This window comes from Dama dama, chromosome 24, assembly GCF_033118175.1.
Source record: "Dama dama isolate Ldn47 chromosome 24, ASM3311817v1, whole genome shotgun sequence".
Classification (NCBI taxonomy): Eukaryota; Metazoa; Chordata; class Mammalia; order Artiodactyla; family Cervidae; genus Dama; species Dama dama.
Window position 1 is genome coordinate 41055810 of NC_083704.1, and position 19060 is coordinate 41074869.

Genomic DNA, 19060 nt, shown 5'->3' on the forward strand with positions numbered 1-19060 from the left:
TGGAAAGGGGATTGGCAACCCACTCTAGTTTCCTTGCCTGAAGAATTTCATGGACAAAGGAACCTGGTGGGCTATAGTCCTTGGGGTTGCAAAGAGTTGAATACAACTGAGCAACTAATACTTTTATACTTTCAATGAAGAATAAGGAACATCATTACTACTTGGAAAAGCAGAAGACATCAGTAGGGCAAAACAATCGAAAGAAAAGGTACTTTTAAATTTTATCACCATTACCCATAGCATTGCCATTTTAGATGTTTTTCTATGGAACTAATCAGCTTTTCAATTAAACCTGACAGCTGCTATTCAAAAAGTGAAAAAGAAATTTACTCACATTTATAGGTAACATTTTTTTTCTCACCAAGAATATATATTCTTGCCTATATGATTTCTTTTTGTAAGTTGGCATTTGTAATTTATTAATATTATATTAAAATATAATATCCATTCTTTCTTTTATCAATGCTATAATCAGCTTACCACAGTGCATTTCTTTATGGTATAAATTAAAGGAAACAGAGTTGAATTTATTAAAATCAATTTTAAAACTATTTATTTTTATTAGAGCCTAATCTTTCTTTGAGTTTCCTTCTTACATTGTAAGTCCTTTATCCCTCAGATCTCTACTCATTAACACATTAAGCCAAAAATCATTATTAAGAGTCCTGCCTCATTAAAAATTGCAAGAACTAGCTTTCCATGCTGGAGTTTTACACTGAAAATAGCTTCTAGAGAAAGATAACATTTTTTTAACTGCTCATATTTCTGGCAAACAGCATCATATCATTATTGACAATTCCCCAAATCAGAGCACCTACTGAACATGTCCATTCAACAAAAATATTATTTCGTATTGTTTTTGAACAATAGACTTAAGTGCCAAAGTACATCATCTTCCCAAGTACTTTTCCCCCACCATCAACTAGTTATTCTTTCCAGCAACCCTATGACAGAGGCTGTTATGAAAGGAAGCAGAAATGCAAAAAAATTCTACAAAAAAAGGTATGTCAGAGGTTACATTTGCCAATGTCACTTTCTGTTGAGGGCAAGTGTCTTTCAATGATTTGTCTCTTTTCGATGGTCAATTATACCCCAGCATGCCTGATAAGATCAATAATATTCCTTAAATTGCTGGGGAATCTGAGGCTGGGTTGACATTTAGAAACAAAATCCTTTCCTCCTCATTTCAGTCAAAACAATCAGTCACAGGCCTCCGAGGTGACAAGATTGGCAGAGCTATGGTTCCAGATGTCCCAGTTGTCCTTCCAGAGAACAAAATCATTCTCCGACTCTCAGAATCACCATCTCTTGTTTTCCAAAGGGAATGTAATTCCTAGGTTCTTAACCTTGAGTTGGGTCACAGAGTCCTCCAAGCATTCAACTCAAGGTACACATGGCTCTCCAAAAATATACACAAAAAGCTTTCTTCTATTAGAGTTCATTCACAAAACTAACCTTTGTCTTCTTAACTGAGATAATATAGACCCATGAAGGTCAATTTAAATTTTCAGGTTCACATAACTCCTAATCTGGTCTTCTTCAAATCATTCATTGCTACCTCTTGAGAGGGCTGAGGCAACCTCAGGTCTTCCTCAGCTATTCTAGGAAATGATAATACTCTGATTCTGAGAAAATTCAGGCTCATTCAGCAGTACTGGTTGAGCCCCTCTGTGTACCAAGCACTGTTATGCATTCTTCTCTTCCATAGTACAGGTGTCAAAATGGTGGCCTTATCTTTTAATCTGACCTATTAGTAAAGCTCCAGAGAACATCCTTTTGCCTTTTCTTTTCACTGACAGGGATAACATACCTCTAAAAACAGTTCTAACACTACTCAGAACCACTCATGTTCCTCCACTGCTCCTAAGATCAAACCCACATGTGCCTGGTGTGGAAGGCCCATGCATATGTGGGAAACCTACATCCCGATTCATCTTTCCAAACTCCTTTACTCAAGACAAACCACTTGCGGTCACTTTTTAACAAATGATTTTTTTAAAAAAGAAAATAGTGCTGTTATCCATTCAAACAGTGCTCACTCAGAAATTTGCTATAGTTCTATTCATCCTTCAAGGCCTGCATCTTATCACCCTTCCTCCCTGAATTCTATTCTGATTACCTAACTCAAAATTCCCAGTTTCTCTTCTTACTTTCTACAACTCTTATGGCTGTGCCCAGTTGGAGGCTAATGGTTGATGGTCTGTTTTGTCTCTTCATGCACAAATGACTTAATACCACTGATACATTTATGGCTTTTGAGGACAGCTAGCATGTCTATAGTTCATTATATACCCTCTGTCACTTTATGGATTTATTCAAATGAGGACTAGCAAAAATGGCCTCTCTTTAAAGGATTCCCAAATTATTTCTATTTTTAGTAGTTGACTCTTAACAGAGAAAACCCAGTCTATCCACATATTGAAATCCTTGAATCTGCCTTGAATGTGAATTTCCTTGGCCAAGAACACTCTCACTTTTATTTTCTTCCAGAGTCCAGAAAATCTTGGAAGCCTGCCTTATGGGGTGATGGAATAAAAAGCCAGACCAAATCAACCAGACGTGGGTTCCTTCTATAAATGTACATTCCACAGCCCAAGATAGAGCATCTTCCATTTTACTTGCTCAGCCCCTGAATGCTTCCTGGTTATAATGAAATACTTCAAAGTCTTTCAAACACCCATTTGGAAGTGACTGCCCCCAATACAAAACGAGGTCCCATCGGATGTACATCATCACACAGCAGGGAGGGAGAGGCATGGAAAGCACTTGGCCTAATCAGAAAGCCTCATCTCTTGATGAGGATTTTCGTTTTCTCATTTGTCATCTTTCTAGCCACTGAATTCTCAAGTGGCCAATTTGCTTCCTATTGGTAATCAGCTAGTTATTTTTACTCTCATTTCTCTCCCTGGAACTGTCAAACTCTTTGGGACAATTCATCACCCACAGGGGCCTAACCCTTCTGTGGCGGGAACTGGGAGCAGGGGAGGGAAGCTATTATCCTGGAAAAGATAAGTACAAAACTATTTCACCGTTTATATTCAGTTTTTAAACAGTGATTTCCCCGATGAGGTAAGTCAAATAATGACACCACTGGGTAAGAGTGAAACAATGAAAGCTTCAAGGGAAAGTGCATTAGGCAATGGAAATGCTCCCCAGCTGTGAAGTTTGTGACTCTGAAATCACTTGTTCTTAGATTGTCTTTACAACCCCACAAAGGAGCATCATCTTACATTCATGACTTACGTTGGCAGGAAGCTGTCTCTGCGAAAATTATAAACCCAGAGAGGAGAGTTTTAAATATGTATAATGCATTGGGGGTTATTCCAAAAGCAACTTTATCCCAGCGACAAGAGAAAGAAGGTAGCCTTTGAAGGTTGTTTTGTCTGTGGCAGGAAACTTTTTCTGCTGGTTCCCGCAGGTCTTCTCAATTACAGAGTCTCACTTTAGTTTGTCTCTCGTTCCCTCTCCTTCCAGCGTTTGCTGTCTCTGTCTGTCTCCAGTGAAATCATTTCCAAACACTGTTTTCAGGTTGCCATTTTTCTGAGTTCACATCAGGTGCCATGGAAAAGTTGACCCCACCACTCTTGTGAGTAAAACTCTGGTGTCAGTACATTTTCTAATTACTGGGTGTCTAATTTGATCTCTTCTCAAATTTCCCTCAGTCCTTCAGAAGAACCTAATATCAATGCCTTAAGGCTGGCTGTGCTCACTGGAGCCAAAAGTTTACATTTCTGAAGTCCACGTTCAGCTTTAAGAAAGATGTTAGTGTGACATAAATTGGCATTTTCTTGGCACTTCCTTGGCTCATAGCAAACTCTTTATTCCTTGGGAGGAAGCTGAGTGTTGAGCAGCCCTTCTGGCTATTTCCTTAGAAACTCTCTGAATCAAGGCAGCAGCAGTGTGATATGAATCTTGAAATGTTTATCTTCCTCCACTGTTTTTCATGTCTCAGACGCTTTCTTGTGTCTTTTCTGTTTCATATAAACATCCACACATGTAACTTCACTTTTAGGTGTGTGCCTCTGTAAGGAGAATCGAAAGAGACTGAGAAAGCACGTTTACACACCCCTTGTCGAGTTCGCTGGCTTTTCATCTGCTAATTCCCTCCATGCATGGCTGTTCTCACAATGGGTGATATCACCTAACAGCTGTCCTGGAGGATTGGAAACTGAAATACTTGTAGAATTTCAGCCTTTTGTCTTACCTACTTAAATCTCTCTTTTTTCCAAAATACCAAAACAGTACAAGAATAGTTGGCTGGCTTCAGTGAAACATTATTCCCGTGACTTTATATAAATTGTTTTATAGCCTGTTCTCTTCATGTTTCTTGGTAATTGTCCCTAATTCTAAATTTGCCTTCAAGAATCATGAACAGCGATATTATTGACCTGAGTCCTTATATTTGGCATTTGGTGGAACAGCAGTATTGTTTTTGTAAAAATCGGTCTTCCATCTGCCATGTGTAAGTAGGAAATGAGTGGAGAGAAGCGACACTTCCTGCCACATGTCCCCTGGTTGACCTGAATGAGAACTTTAATATCTGACATGATGCATATGTGTTGATTAGCATCTGGATTGGCTGAATACCATAAGTAGAGATCTCTGTGCTTCCTTCTACATAATTACTCTGGTTATTTACTCATGTCACTTGGTCCTACTCCTCTAAAAATAGCAGGTTCCTTTCTTCATCACCAAAACTTACTTCATCCCTACAATCGTGATTTTTTTTTAAAAGACAAGTCTAGTTTCCTAGCTGTTCCTCCATTCTCTTGGGTCTCCATCCTTATCACAATATCCTGCTCCCTGGCCCTTTCCTCTATTTTGGGGCATTGTGTTAACTACTTCCTCCCAAAGAAGGGTGAGAAAACCTCCATGGAGCAGCAATTCTAAAATCCACAGACTACCAGCAGTTCACCATATTGTACAGACATTATGTACAGCTCAACGCATTTTTATAAGCTTAAAGCATCTCTTTGACCAGTGCCCAGCTTAGGAAGGAACATTTATGAACTTTGCTAGCCACTTGACAGAATAATGTCTATTGAAAATAATAAGCAAGAATTGGACCTATATTTTGCCTATCTCTTTATGCTACTTTTAATTCTTTATATTGTTTTTATAAATGTATTGACCAGTGAGTGATTAGAAATAAATAACCAAACAAAATCAAATCAAACGACAGAACGGACCCTTTACCTCGGCTTATCTGAGAAAAACCAAGCTAGAGGATGTAAGATGCCTATCAGATTTTGTGAGTGGTTAATTTCAGTTGCTAACTTCAGCTTGCCTGTGAGGACCCATAGTTCACACGGGGCCCAGCTGTCCTGAACACGTAGGATAATACTGTATAAGGAACTCATGCACCAGAAACTGTCTCCCACTCTCAAAGCACCTTTCCTTGGGTTTAGAGTCACCACAGAGTGTATGTTCAGGGTCCTCAACGTGTTGCCTTCTCTGGGGTCCCTGCTTGCAGACATCACATTTGAATTTCACTAGAGTACCTTTTCCTTTTTGGAGCCCAACATCTCTTGTGCAGGCGACAGCATGGTCTATACCATAAAAATGATTGTTCTGGTTCTAATATAGAAGCCGACACACAAGACTGGACTTTTCCTCCTCTCGTGCCAAGATTGTCTGCGGATGTCGAACTTTCCTGTTGTGAATGGGTACAGGCTGTGATGTGGCCATTCTAGGACATCCAGTAGCAGTAAGAGGAAAATTGCGAACCAACTCCCCTGGAGAGGAAGTTCCTATTGAAACAGCACTCCGGTCAGCAGGCGCAAGCGTGGCAGCTGCCTCCTTCCTACCAGGAATAGCCCCACCTCTACAGCTGCTGACTCTCCCATTGTAGGTCTGTGAATTGACATCACACCAATAGGCTTGGCAGAAGCAGCATTTGGCATATTCACACTTATCCCACGAGCAAATTGGGAGGGAATCAGCTATGTGCATTTTCCTGGAAGGCAGGATTTCCCTTGCTCATTGATTGTGTCTTCAGTTTACAACAAATGTCCTGAAAATGGGACACATATGATATTGTAAGCCTTCTATGATTTCAAAGAGCAAATGACCCAAGCCTCATTCTCATTTCCCCTTGTTCCAGAAATTGATTGTTGGATACACAGGTGATACAGCTGGAAGGCCCCATACATATCCGCTAACAAATCCCCCTCCCATCTTACAGGCTGAGACTGAAGCCTGGAAAATGTGTATGACTTGCCAAATACGAGATTCAAACAACACAGATTGGATTTTAGGGTTTTATGTTTTAATTTTGTTTTGTATTTTTTTTGAGGGGGGGGTAAACTATTGGTAGAAATACAATATACTTGCAGAAAAGGCAAATCATAACTGTGAAACTCAACAGATTTTCTTAAACTGAGATACCCATATTACCACATAACCAGCACCCCGAGCAAGAAGTTAAGCATTCCTAGTACTTCCCAAAGCCTCTACAATGTACTGTAGCCTCTGCTCCCTCCCAAGGGTAACCACTATCCTGCCTTCTAATATCATGTCTTGTTTTTGCCTGTTATTAAAGGTCACGTAAATGGAATTATGTAGTGTGTTATTCTTGCACCTGGCTTCCTTCAGCTCTATATTGGTGAGATTCATTCACATACTTGTATATAGTTTTATTTATTTATTTATTTGACTGTGCCAGGTCATAGCTGTGGTATGTGGGGTCTAGTTCCCTGACCAGGGATTGAACCCGGGCCCCCTGCATTGGGAGTGTGGAGTCTTAGCTACTGGAGCACTAAGGAAGTCTCTATGTGTATTTTTTAATGCATTGATTTTAATTTATGTGTAACATTCTTTCCCGTGAATATAGTACATTGTATATGTTTTCAACTGCTTGTAGACATTTAGATCATTTCCACTTTGGGGCTCTTATGACTAGTAGTGCTAAGACCATTTCCGTACATGTCTTTTGGTGAATGTATATAATCGAATTGGAGTTGACTCATGCGCCCTGATGGTCTAGTGGTTAGGATTTGGTGCTCTCAGCTCCATGGCCCGGTCCAATTCCTGATCAGAGAAGCCTTTCTTCTTGGGCTTCCCGGGTGGCTCAAACTGTAAAGAATCTGCCTGCAATGTGGAGACCTGGGTTCGATCCCTGGGTCAAGAAGATCCCCTGGAGAATGAAATGGCAGCCCACTCCAGTATTCTTGCCTGGAGAATTCCACAGACAGAGAAGCCTGGCAGGGTACGGTTATGGGGTCACAAAGGGTCAGACATGACTGAGCAACTAGCATTAATGCCTAATGATACTCTCAAAAGATGATGAAGGGAAATGAACCAACTTTATGCAAGTCCTTGTGCTGGAGAGACTGTCCCTGCACCACTCTATGCCAGCCGTCGAAAGAGGACTGCTTGAGGAATATGGTAGCCACATGACAGTTACCAGGATAGCATTTAGGGTTGAGACAGTTTGCAAGGACTCTCAAAAGCCAAAATAGTCACTTGACATTTCATTAATATTAAAATCTGTTCTTTAATTTGCTGTTATTTTTACTTATTTTTATTTACAGAGAGTGAAAGTGTAAAAGTGTTAGTTACTCAGTCGTGTCTGACTCTTTGCAACCCCTCCCTGTAGCCTACCAGGCTCCTCTGTCCATGGAATCCTCCACCCAAGAATGTTGAAGTGGGTCGCCATTCCCTTCTCCAGGGGATCTTCCCAACCTGGGGATTGAACCTGGGTCTCTTGAATTGCAGGCAGATTCTTTACCGTCTGAACCACCAGGGAAGCCATACATTCTCATCCTATAAACATACCTCACAAAACAATACTGCTAGGATGTAGATGTCGTGGTTGTAAGGATTCTTGTCTATTCTGTTGATCACAAAGCAGCACCAATGCCTGGCCTAGAAGGTGCTAGACATTATCTGTAGAATGTATGAATGATGGATGGTCCTCATGGCCATTGCTCTCCAACCTTGGAGCTTCCCCAGAAGTAATCTAATCTCTGGTTCTGATGTGTGCCTTTCCCTTCCTTTTTTAAAAATACATCGGTTTTGTGTGTCTATGTGTGATAATATCATTGAAATTATACCATGCTTTATTAATTCTTTAAGTTAAGGGTGTGTCAAGCATTTTTGTTGGTCAGTATATAGAGAAGGTCTATCTTTTTTGTGCTGCGTGACATTCCATGATATGGATTGTTACATTTCAGCCATCTCTAAATTTTTGATACCAAAAGTGATGGTGCAGTGAGCATTCTTATGAATATGTATAAATGTTTCTTGATGGTAGATATGTAAAAGGGACTTATTAACTCACAGGTAGTATACATTTTTAATGCTTTCAAAATGACCCTTCCAATTCAGTGTCATGAGCAGATGCTAACCTGCTTCTCCTTACCACTGCTATGATTGATATTATCAAATTTTGAAATATTTGCCAAAATGATATGTGAAAAATGTCATTTAATTTGTATTCCTATCTTTATTACTGGAGTTGGGCATCTATCCATGTATTTGTTGTTTTAGTTAGGGTTTGATTCAAGCCTTCTGCAAAGAGCTAGTGTATAGTTGAAAATAATTTAGTGGGTGGATGAAATCCATCAACCCCTATCAGGGCACTTACTTATGGCCATGTTATTCATTATTGTGGTCTTCAGAACTATACGAATCCCAAACAATCTCTGGTTATTTCTCTGCCTACATGCTAAGGGTATAAAGAAGTGATTTAAACATTTCTTCAACATCCCAGGGGACAAGCAGAATCTTGACCTGTCTAGTGTATTGATACAAAGCTAAATCATTTGGAGACTGGATTTTCTAGTTAAGTATCCAGTGCTTTCTTTTTGTGCCAGCAGCTGGAAGGAACAAACCAAGGTCTACTATTTGGCTTATCTATCTTTGCTACCAAAATGGGATCTGAGTTCTGAAAAATATCCTGTCCAGGGTATGAAATTACAATTAAATCTGAAATAAGCATCCAGTTTATATTCCTGCCTGTTGGGTTAGTTTTGACTGGGTCAAAGATCAAGGTTTACACTGGACCTGAGAACATGCTCAAATTCTTTTCTGCTCCTCTACTGGGGAAGAAAATCACTGTAGTGGGCCCTTCATATTCATCTACAGATGTGTGTTCACTTTGTGTAGAAGTCACATTGGCCTCAGATGTTGTTTTTATACATAGCTCCTTGCAGGTTTTTAGTCCTGAAAATGCAAATGAGGACTGTTTAACAGAAAGGCCCACCAGACTATGAGTTTTTACCTAGTGCATAAACTGATTCAAGTTTATTCTGATCAGACTTTGGCCTCACAAGCCCTTGGCTGACATTTCTGTTTGAAACCTGACACCCTGCCAGAAAATTTCTTCGGTTTGAATGAAATGAAATGGGGAACTTAATTCCAATAACAGACGGACCCAGCAGGGCCCGCAGTTGGTTCAGATTTTTATTGTCCCATGAGAACTTGGCCTCCTAGGCCGTGACTCTAGACCTCTACATGTTCACCTTGCATTCAGGATAGAATAACCAGAGGCTCACAGAGGGGACGTCTCGGTGGGATAAAGTCAAGCCCCAGTTGCCTTTTTCCTTGGCTTCCTCAACTGTTCTTTGAGGTCCAATCACTCTTGGTCTTGGGGATGAGACTAATTTAATGCCAGGGCATCTGCTGATACCATTTCAGAAACGCTGGAAAGATGCCATCCTCACCACACTCACTCCAGAGTGAGCCTTCCAGGCAACTCCTTCTCTGTGAAAATTCTTTTTTTTTTCATTTATTTTTATTAGTTGGAGGCTAATTACTTTACAATATTGTAGTGGTTTTTGCCATACATTGACATGAATCAGCCATGGATTTACATGTGTTCCCCATCCTGAACCCCCCACCCACCTCCCTCCCCATCCCATCCCTCTGGGTCATCCCAGTGCACCAGCCCTGAGCACTTGTCTCATGCATCCAACCTGGACTGGTGATCTGTTTCACACTTGATAATATACATGTTTCAATGCTATTCTCTCAGATCATCCCACCCTCGCCTTCTCTCACAGAGTCCAAAAGTCTGTTCTGTACATCTGTGTCTCTTTTTCTGTTTTGCATATAGGGTTATCATTACCGTCGTTCTAAATTCCATATATATGTGTTAGTATACTGTATTGGTGTTTATCTTTCTGGCTTACTTCACTCTGTATAATGGGCTCCAGTTTCATCCATCTCATTAGAACTGATTCAAATGTATTCTTTTTAATGGCTGAGTAATATTCCATTGTGTATATGAACCATAGCTTTTTTATCCATTCGTCTGCTGATGGGCTTAAGTCTACAAGCATAAATGCTGGAGAGGGTGTGGAGAAAAGGGAACCCTCTTACACTGTTGGTGGGAATGCAAACTAGTACAGCCACTATGGAGAACAGTGTGGAGATTCCTTAAAAAACTGGAAATAGAACTGCCATGTGACCCAGCAATCCCACTCCTGGGCATACACACCGAGGAAACCAGAACTGAAAGAGACACGTGCACCCCAATGGTCATCGCAGCACTGTTTATAATAGCCAAGAGGTGGAAAATTCTGAGATTAAGACGCAGCCTTCATTAGAATCTTCTTTCAAAACGGAAGTGTAGCTGGGGAGAATGTTAAGCTATTGTTATTGCATCAGCCCTTCATTTGTTCATTCATTTACTTACTCTCCACATGTCTGTGAGGGCTTACCCAGCACCTGGCGCTGTGCAGTGGGTAGTGGTTAACAAGGCGGACACAGTCCTTGTGGTCCTTACACCCTACATCACCCGGTTAGGGGGGAGAAAGACACTGGACAGAGTATGATGAATGGAGGCCCACTAGGAAGGGCCCTGAGGGACTCCGGGTTTGGACTCTGGGTTTGGCCTTGACTCTGCATGACCTGGAACATCACTCACTCTCTGTGAGCCTGTGTGGTCATGGGACGCCATCCTCGATGCTGCTCCCAATGACAATTTTAGCTTCAATAAGGCACCAGGGCATGCAGCCAACTCAGAGCTCTGGAGTAATTTATAAAAGTCTCATTACAGTATCCCTCTTGGGGTCCCTGCCACAGGATCATGCTGTAGGTGAGACCACATTATAATGATGGTTTTCTGCATATTTCACCCTGCAGTATGGAGAAGGAAATGGCAACCCACTCCAGTATTCTTGCCTGGGAAATCCCATGGACAGAGGAGCCTGGTGGGCTACAGTCCATGGGGTCACAAAGAGTCAGACACAATTGAGTGACTGAACAACACAAAACCACCCTGAAATAAACCAAAATCCAAGTTGAAACAGAGAGAGGAAGGAGAGGGGAAGAAGGAGGGGAAGGGGAAGAGAGAGAGGAGAGAGTAGAGATGCTGAGTAAACAGGGATACAGGAAGAAGAGAGAGACAGGCAGAGTGTGATCCTACTGTTCTTGTTCTGGATGAATCTGATACCAAACACCCTTCCCCTGTCAGAGAGGAAAGTTGAATATTTGACTCAGGGTACCTGGACTTCACCTACACTACCCATCATTCACCAGCTCTGACCTTGTCAAGTCATTGAAATTTTGTTGCTTTAGTTTCCTCATTTATAAAAAGAGACTTAAATCACCACATCACATTCACTGGGTTATGTCACTTGAATGAGAATAAACAAGTCAATACCCATCTGCAGTGCTTTCAAAACATAAAAAACATGTTAACAAATACTAGTTGTCATTGTTACACATACACATTCAATACATGTATATGCAATAGATGTAAATGACAGAATCTATACTTTTGAGTTGGCTTAGGGTCAAAGGGTAGACTGAGGCTGTGAAACCTGGGTCTCCCAGAAAGAATGGATTCAGGCATCCTTCTCCACTTCCTCATTCTCTTCCAAGTGTATTTCCATGGTGCCCCTAACTTTTCAGAGCACTAACACATTAGTCATTTCACTGTCTCAGTAGGTTTGTTACTGAGTGACCAAAGACACTCAAGTGACCCACCTCTTTTGTTCACAGACTTCCAAATGAATGTCACTTGACATGGCTGCATTGGTATCCATGTGAGGCTGGGTAGTGGGGAGGGCTGAATACATCGTAGGCTGAGAGACCTTCATTCCACACGTCAAGTCCTCTTAGACCACTGAGCTCCTGATCTCGAGAGGAAAGATAAAGTGCAGTGTGAGGGCATGACGTCAGACTTAATACGGGAATCACTCATGACAGCCACGCTTGCCAAGTCAAGAACAAATTTCTGTTAAGTTTATAAATGGTTTCCTCTAACACACCCTAAAAAGATGCTTAACCTCTGGCCTCTAGTGCCCAGGGTACCACTATTCCTCCATGAAAGAGCAGCCTTCCTGGGAAGCTTCCCGAAAGCATGCATTTTCTGACATTTGCAAATGGCTCTTTGGGGACTGCTTCTCTACATCTAAATGTTCGAACTACAAAAAAATGAATTTCAAAACCATGTGGAAATAAAATGTAATATCATCAGCATCTTGGTCATCAAAAGGGCGTGGCCTGGAGCTGGAGGAGCTGAATTAAAATGCCAGCCCTATCACTCATTAACCCAATCATTTTGGACAGTATTTTTTATACTCTCTGAGTCTCAGTTTCCTCATCTGGAAAATGGATATGATCTTCATCTTATATGGTCATTTTGAGGATTCAGTGAGACATTGCAGATGAAATGGTTGACACAGCCCTTGATGCGTTATCGGGTGCTTCATCAGTAGTGGTTACATTCACTGTTTTGTACATCCATTCATTTTAGGGAGGCATGATGAACATGGTATATAACTTAGACTCTTTTTCTTCTTTTCTAACATATGACTTCATCACTGAGACCTGTCCTAATCACCCTATTTTAAATTGCAAACCTGTATCACACAGCCTCCCTTCCCCACATACCTCCAACCACTCCCTTCCTTTCTTCACTACCCCAGTTTTTAGAGTACCAACACTCTCTTTTTAAACAATTTTATTGAAGTATAGTTGACTTATCATGTGTTCGTTTCTACTGTACAGCAAAGTGATTCAGTTATACATTATCTGTCTGTCTATCCTTTTCCATTTTCTCCTTCATTCTTTATCCCAGAATATTAAATATAGTTTCCTCTGCTATTCAGTAGGACTTTGTTGTCTATTCATCCTTTGTGTAATAGTTTTCATATGCGGGTCCAAAAGCACCTACCCTTACTTCCCCTACTCAGCAACCACAGTCTGATCTCTGTGTCTGTGAGTCTGTTTCTGTTTCATGAATAACTTCATTTGTGTCTTATTTTAGGTTCCACATATAAGTGATATCTTATGACATTTATCTTTCTCTTTCTGACTTACTTATTCTGATAATCTCTGTGTCTAACCGTGTTACTGCAAGTGGCATTATATCATTCTTTTTTATGGTTAAGTAATATTCCATTATATCTATCTATGTCTGTATCACATCTTCTCTATCCATTCATTTCTCAGTGGACATTTAGGCTGTTTCCATGTCTTAGACATTGTGAGTAGTGCTGCTATGAAAATAGGGTTGTATTTTTTTTTTTTAATTACAGTTTTGTCCAGATATATGGCCAGGAATGAAATTGTTGGATCTTAAGGTAACTATACTTTTATTTTTTTAAGGAACCTGGATACTGTTTTCCATGGTGGCTGCACCAACTTACGTTCCCACCAACAGTGTAGAAGAGTTTCCTTTTCTCTGTACCCTCTCCAGCACTTGTTATTTAAAGCACTATTACTTTTCTTTGTGATTAGATTTATTATTTATGGTTTGTCTCCTCCTGACAGAAACTAAGTCCCATAAGAACAAAGAGCTTTGTCTGTAATACGATCATTCTTTGGTACCCTCAGAAGGTTGCTTCCAGGAGCCCCTTGGATACCAAGATTGGTGGATGCTAAGTCCCTTATATTGAATGGCATAGTACAATGAATACACAGTTGGCCCTCTGTGTCGCCTGATGAGAAGCTCACAGGTATGGAGTGCTAACTGTGTATTCTTTGCAGCTGGAAAACATGGCACATAGTAGGGCTCAGTAAATCTTTGTGGACTGAACTAAAGCCCTGGAATCATTAGACCTGGTTCCAGTGCTGGTCTTGGCTTGTTTTTGTGGCTTGTGTTTGTGAACTTTAGCAAATTATTCTCGGTCTCAGTTTCCATTTGTGTAAGATAATGACAATGATTACAATCCCTCAGAATCAAAACAATTAAATGAAATTATATCTATATCTATATGGCATAGCATCTGGGTCATAGAAGCTTTTTTTAAAAAAAATTTATTTTTAATTGAAGGATAATTGCCTTACAGTATTGTGTTGATTTCTGCCATACCTTAGCCTGAATCAGCCACAGATAGACACAGGCGCCCTCCGTTTTGAGCTTCCCCCCACTTCTCACCCTGTCCCACCCCCTGGGTTGTCACAGAGCATCGATTTGCGCTCCCTAGCCACACAGCAAATGCCCACCGGCTGTCTAATTTACATACGGTAGTGTGTAGAACTTTTAAGTAAGTGAAATCTACTAAAATGAAAATCTGAAGAGTCCTTGATACCCATGCTAGTGCAGACAGACAAGGGGTCATCCAAAGTCATTCCCCAAAATACTCACCCTGGTCTTATTCTGAAACTCATTCCCCCAGTAGTGCATAAGCAGACAATGATGTGAATTCTGCCTCCTCTATGTGACCCTCTAAGGGCCAACTGCCCCTAAACCTCAGACAGCATGATGGCCAATGGGGAAATTTGGAAATCCTCACAGGGATTTGGCCCCACGATGCATATGGTTTGACTGGTGCTGAGATCAAAACAGTGCTGTCCCTTGAATCTGTCATTAGCAAAGAATAGACTTCCTATGGGCCTGTTGTGTGAGGGGAGCAAAAATCACAGTTTCTGTCCTCAAGGAGCTTTTGACCCAAAACTTTCTCAAGAGAGGACCAAGGAGCACCGTGCCAATCATCATCAGCAAATGTGTGTGCATGTGTGTGGACTGCTTCAGTGAAGGTTGGGAATATGCAAGAAGCTATGGGTTTCCAGCTCACTCTAGTGGGCAAAGCCACCCTGCCATTATTTCCTAGAAGCCCTCTCTTCAGTGTGAAAAGTAAGGCTAAGTGACATAATGGACAAAAATGAGGCTGGCAGTCCAGAGGACTGAGTTCAGGTTTCAACTCTGCTATGTGTCTATAGGCAAGATACTGGGCCTCTCTGAAGATAATGATTAAGACAGCTGATGTTTGTTGCATGACCTCTGTGAGCCAGTGACTCCATATGTGTCAGTCACTTGACCAGTCCTATATTCAGCCCTTGGTTTTACTCACTGTGTTGAGTGCAGCCTCACACCAGGCACCATGGATGTAGCCTTGAACAAGATAGTTCAACCCCGTATCTCACTGAACTTAAATACTGGTGGTGGAGACCGAGAGTGAGTAATCCATTACACATGTATTTAATTATTAATGATTTCTTCACCTATTCAAAAACCATGTGTTCAGTCTCACACTACTCAGTTGGTGAATTGTGGTCAGTGTTTCAAAGGAGAAGTTTCCCGTGCTCTTAGTGAGGGCATACCCTGGGTGGGTGGGTGCCTGGACTGGTCAGAAAGCTCAGCCCTGACTTCCAAGGAGAAATGACTTTTGAACCACAACACTGAAGAATGAGTGAGAGTTACTGTGTAGTCCCATTTTGCAGATGAAGAAACTGAGGCTCAGAAAGGTCACATAACTTGACCATAGAACACATTAGTTATTTGATGGACCCAGGATTTGAACCCTAGTTTTTCTAACTCTGAAATGAGTGGTTTATCAGGTTAGTGTTTTTTTAGACTGGGATATAGATCAAAATTTCTACTAAGAGTTCTATTACAATGTATGTGCTAGGTTCCACCGAGAGATTCTGATTCAGTTGGTCCAGGTAGAGCAAAGGCACAGTTCAGTTCAGTTCAGTCGCTCAGTTGTGTCCAACTCTTTGCGACCCCACGAACTGTAGCACGCCAGGCCTCCCTGTCCATCACCAACTCCCAGAGTTTACCCAAACTCATGTCCATTGAGTCAGTGATGCCATCCAACCATCTTATCCTCTGTCGTCCAAGGAGGGGCAAAAGTAAGTTTGAAGGAGCGTCCCAATTGATTTGGATGCATGACTCAAATCATCACTATTTAGTATTTCTGCCACAGTTCCCCAGAGCTCAGTGACAACAGGACATCACGGAAGGAAAGGCAGATGTGTGTCAGGTCCCTGCTGCACCACTGAGTCCCTGCTTGATCTGTGGTGACGTCAGTACTCCAGCCCTCATACACAGGAGAGTCACCTGGAAAGCTTTCAGAATCTCTCCTACGCCCCACCTCCCAACAACAGCACCAGAATCTCTGGGGAAAGGACCTGGACAGAAGTATTTACTAGATGTTTCCTTGTGCTTTAGCACTCGATGACCTCAAAGATACCTTCTGACTTGGAAATCATCTGCATGCATGACTCCCACCCCACCACTGCTTCCTGATGACTGAGGGGGGACATTCTGGAGCGTGCACCTAAGTGAGGGGGTGTGTGTGTGGATGATGCCTTGCCAAGACCTGCTGCTCCACTCTAGCACTGGCTTTGTGAAAACAGTAACTTTTTTTTTCCTGACTGATTTATGTGATGGTTGGAAAGCAGCCCCCAGAACAGGCTGTTCCTCCCCTCGGTACCATTAACATAAATATGTGCGCTGGGCCTTCGGCTCCAGCTTCTCTCTGGGTGAATGAGGCTTAAAGGGGCCCGTGAAAGCCTAAGAGAAGCCAGAGGAGAGGAAGTGTCATTAGAGGCCCAAGAATGAAAAGGGGAAAAGGACAGGACGTTGCTAAGAGACAATGTCAAGCTGGGCCATGGGATTAACAGCCGGTATCAAAGCAAGTCCTTCTTAATGGTGTTTCTCCAGTAGGGCCTTTTCCCCACGCTGGCGGAGGGTGAGATTATCAAAGCAATTCCATTCCAAATCAAGCGTAAAAGACCCCTTTCTTTCTTGATAGGACCAAAATATTAGGTGAAAATTCAGTGATTTAGGTATCTGTATCTTCCACCTTGGGGAAGAGCGAAACCGGCCTCTTTACTGTGGAACTACTCAGACCCTCTAACCTGTGAATGAGCGCTGAGAACAGCGGAGAGGTAGATGTCTCTTGCAGCCCACACTGAAATTATTTGCCAGTATGTATTTAGATGGCATGAATGCTCTCTAAGAGACGTTTGAGAAACCCTGAAAAATAGTTAGAAGAAAAAACCAACTCTGGTGATAGCTAATGCTACTGTACTAAATGTTTCACATGAATTACTTCTTTTAATCTAGGCAACAACACTCTGGGTTAAGTATGCCTGCGTCCCTCTTTGCACAGGTGGAAAAATTAAGGGATTGAGAGGTTAAGTACTTGCCTGAAATGACCCGGCTAATGGGGAATGGAAGGAACTTGGGTTCTGGAGTTAAAATCTGGATTCAAATCCTGGTTCTGCCGTTTGCTTGCTGGGTGGACATTTTTGGACAAGTTACTTGATCTCTCTAAGCTTTGATTTCCTTATGTGCAAGTTAAAATAAAATGTACCTTGTAGAGTTATGCTGTTTGGAGATAACATATATAAAGCACACAGCTAATGTCCCATAAATGGCTATACATATCATTACCATCTTATATTTAATGTTCAAAAAGGGAGTTTGTCTACAGTGAGGTACCACCTCACACCAGTCAGTGTGCCCGTCATCAAAAAGTCTGCAAATGACAAATGCCGGAGAGGGTGTAGAGAAAAGGTAACCCTCCTACACTGTTGGTGTGAATGTAAAGCGGAGCAGTCACTGTTGAGAACGGTATGGAGGTTCCTTAAAAAACTAAAAATAGAGTTATTGTACAATCCTGTAGTCCCACTCCAGGACATATACCCAGAGAAAACTTTTAATCTTTAAAAATACATTTACCTCAATGTTTGCTGCAATGCTATTCAAAGTAGCCAAGACATGACAGCAACCTAATGTCCATTGACAGAGACATGAATAAAGAAGATGTGAGATAGATATACATATGGAATATTATTTAGCCATGATGAAGAATGAGTTTAATGTCATTTGCAGCAACAGGTATGGACCTCGAGATTATCATACACCAAATGAAATAAGTGAGAAAGAAAAAGACAAATATCATAGATATCACTAATATGCACAATCTAACTATGACAAAAATGTATTTATGAAGCAGAAACATACTCACCAACATAGAAAACAAACTTATTACCCGGGGCGGGGTGGAGGGGGAGGGTGGGGAAGGGATAAATTAGGATTTAGGGATTAGCACATACAAACTACTATATATAAAAAAGGTAAACAAGGTCCCACTGTATAGCATACTCAGTATCCTGTGATAAAACATAATGGAAAAGAATATGAAAAAGGATATATAGTTATATGTATAACTGCTTCAGGACTTCCCTGGTGACTCAGATGGTAAAGAATCTGCCTGCAATGTGGGAGACCTGGGTTCAACCCCTGTGTTGGGAACATCCCCTGGAGGAGGGCATGGCAACCCACTCCAGTATTCTTGCCTGGAGAATCCTAATGGACAGAGGAGACTGGCAGGGTACAGTCCATGAGGTTGCAAAGAGTCAGACATGACTGACTAAGCACACACATAACTGGTTCACTTTGCTGTACATTAGAAATTAATGCAACATTGTAAATCAACTATACTTCAGTTTTTTTTAAAGGAGTCTATAAGTGGAGTCTGGAAAAAAAAAAGTGCATTTTAGTTGAATCAAGTGAAGTAGGCAGTAGAACCTGACCTGTGACAGTGTGGATAAGTGATAAAGGTCTCCAAAGAAATGTGAAATACTCCCACTATTCTTCAGGCTGAACTTGCTTATTCTTAATCACCGATTGGCTACAGAGCATCCTCCAGTTTATAACAGGGGAAGGTGGCAAGTTTCGGGGCCTTGTGAAGTGTGGCTCTTCTAGAAAGCAGATGGAGCAGGATCACTTCTGACCTGGAGGAGCTTCTAGAGTCAGATACCTAGGCCCCAGGCCTAGGAGATAAGATCCCACATGCCTGTTGGACAAAAAATCAAAACATAAACTAGAAATAGTATTGTAACAAATTCAATAAGGACTTTAAAAATGATC

General features: G+C 41.4%; 1 long non-coding RNA gene across 1 annotated transcript in view; it reads right to left on the minus strand.

Moving 5' to 3' along the window:
• Positions 1-536: 536 nt before the first annotated feature.
• Positions 537-19060, minus strand: part of LOC133045783 (uncharacterized) — a 297594-nt gene continuing 279070 nt past the window's right edge. The window contains exons 3-4 of the long non-coding RNA XR_009690352.1: positions 11935-12081; positions 537-4022 (exon numbers count right to left, since the gene is read on the minus strand). This is a non-coding gene — a long non-coding RNA (uncharacterized LOC133045783). The remainder of the gene's footprint in view (positions 4023-11934; positions 12082-19060) is intronic.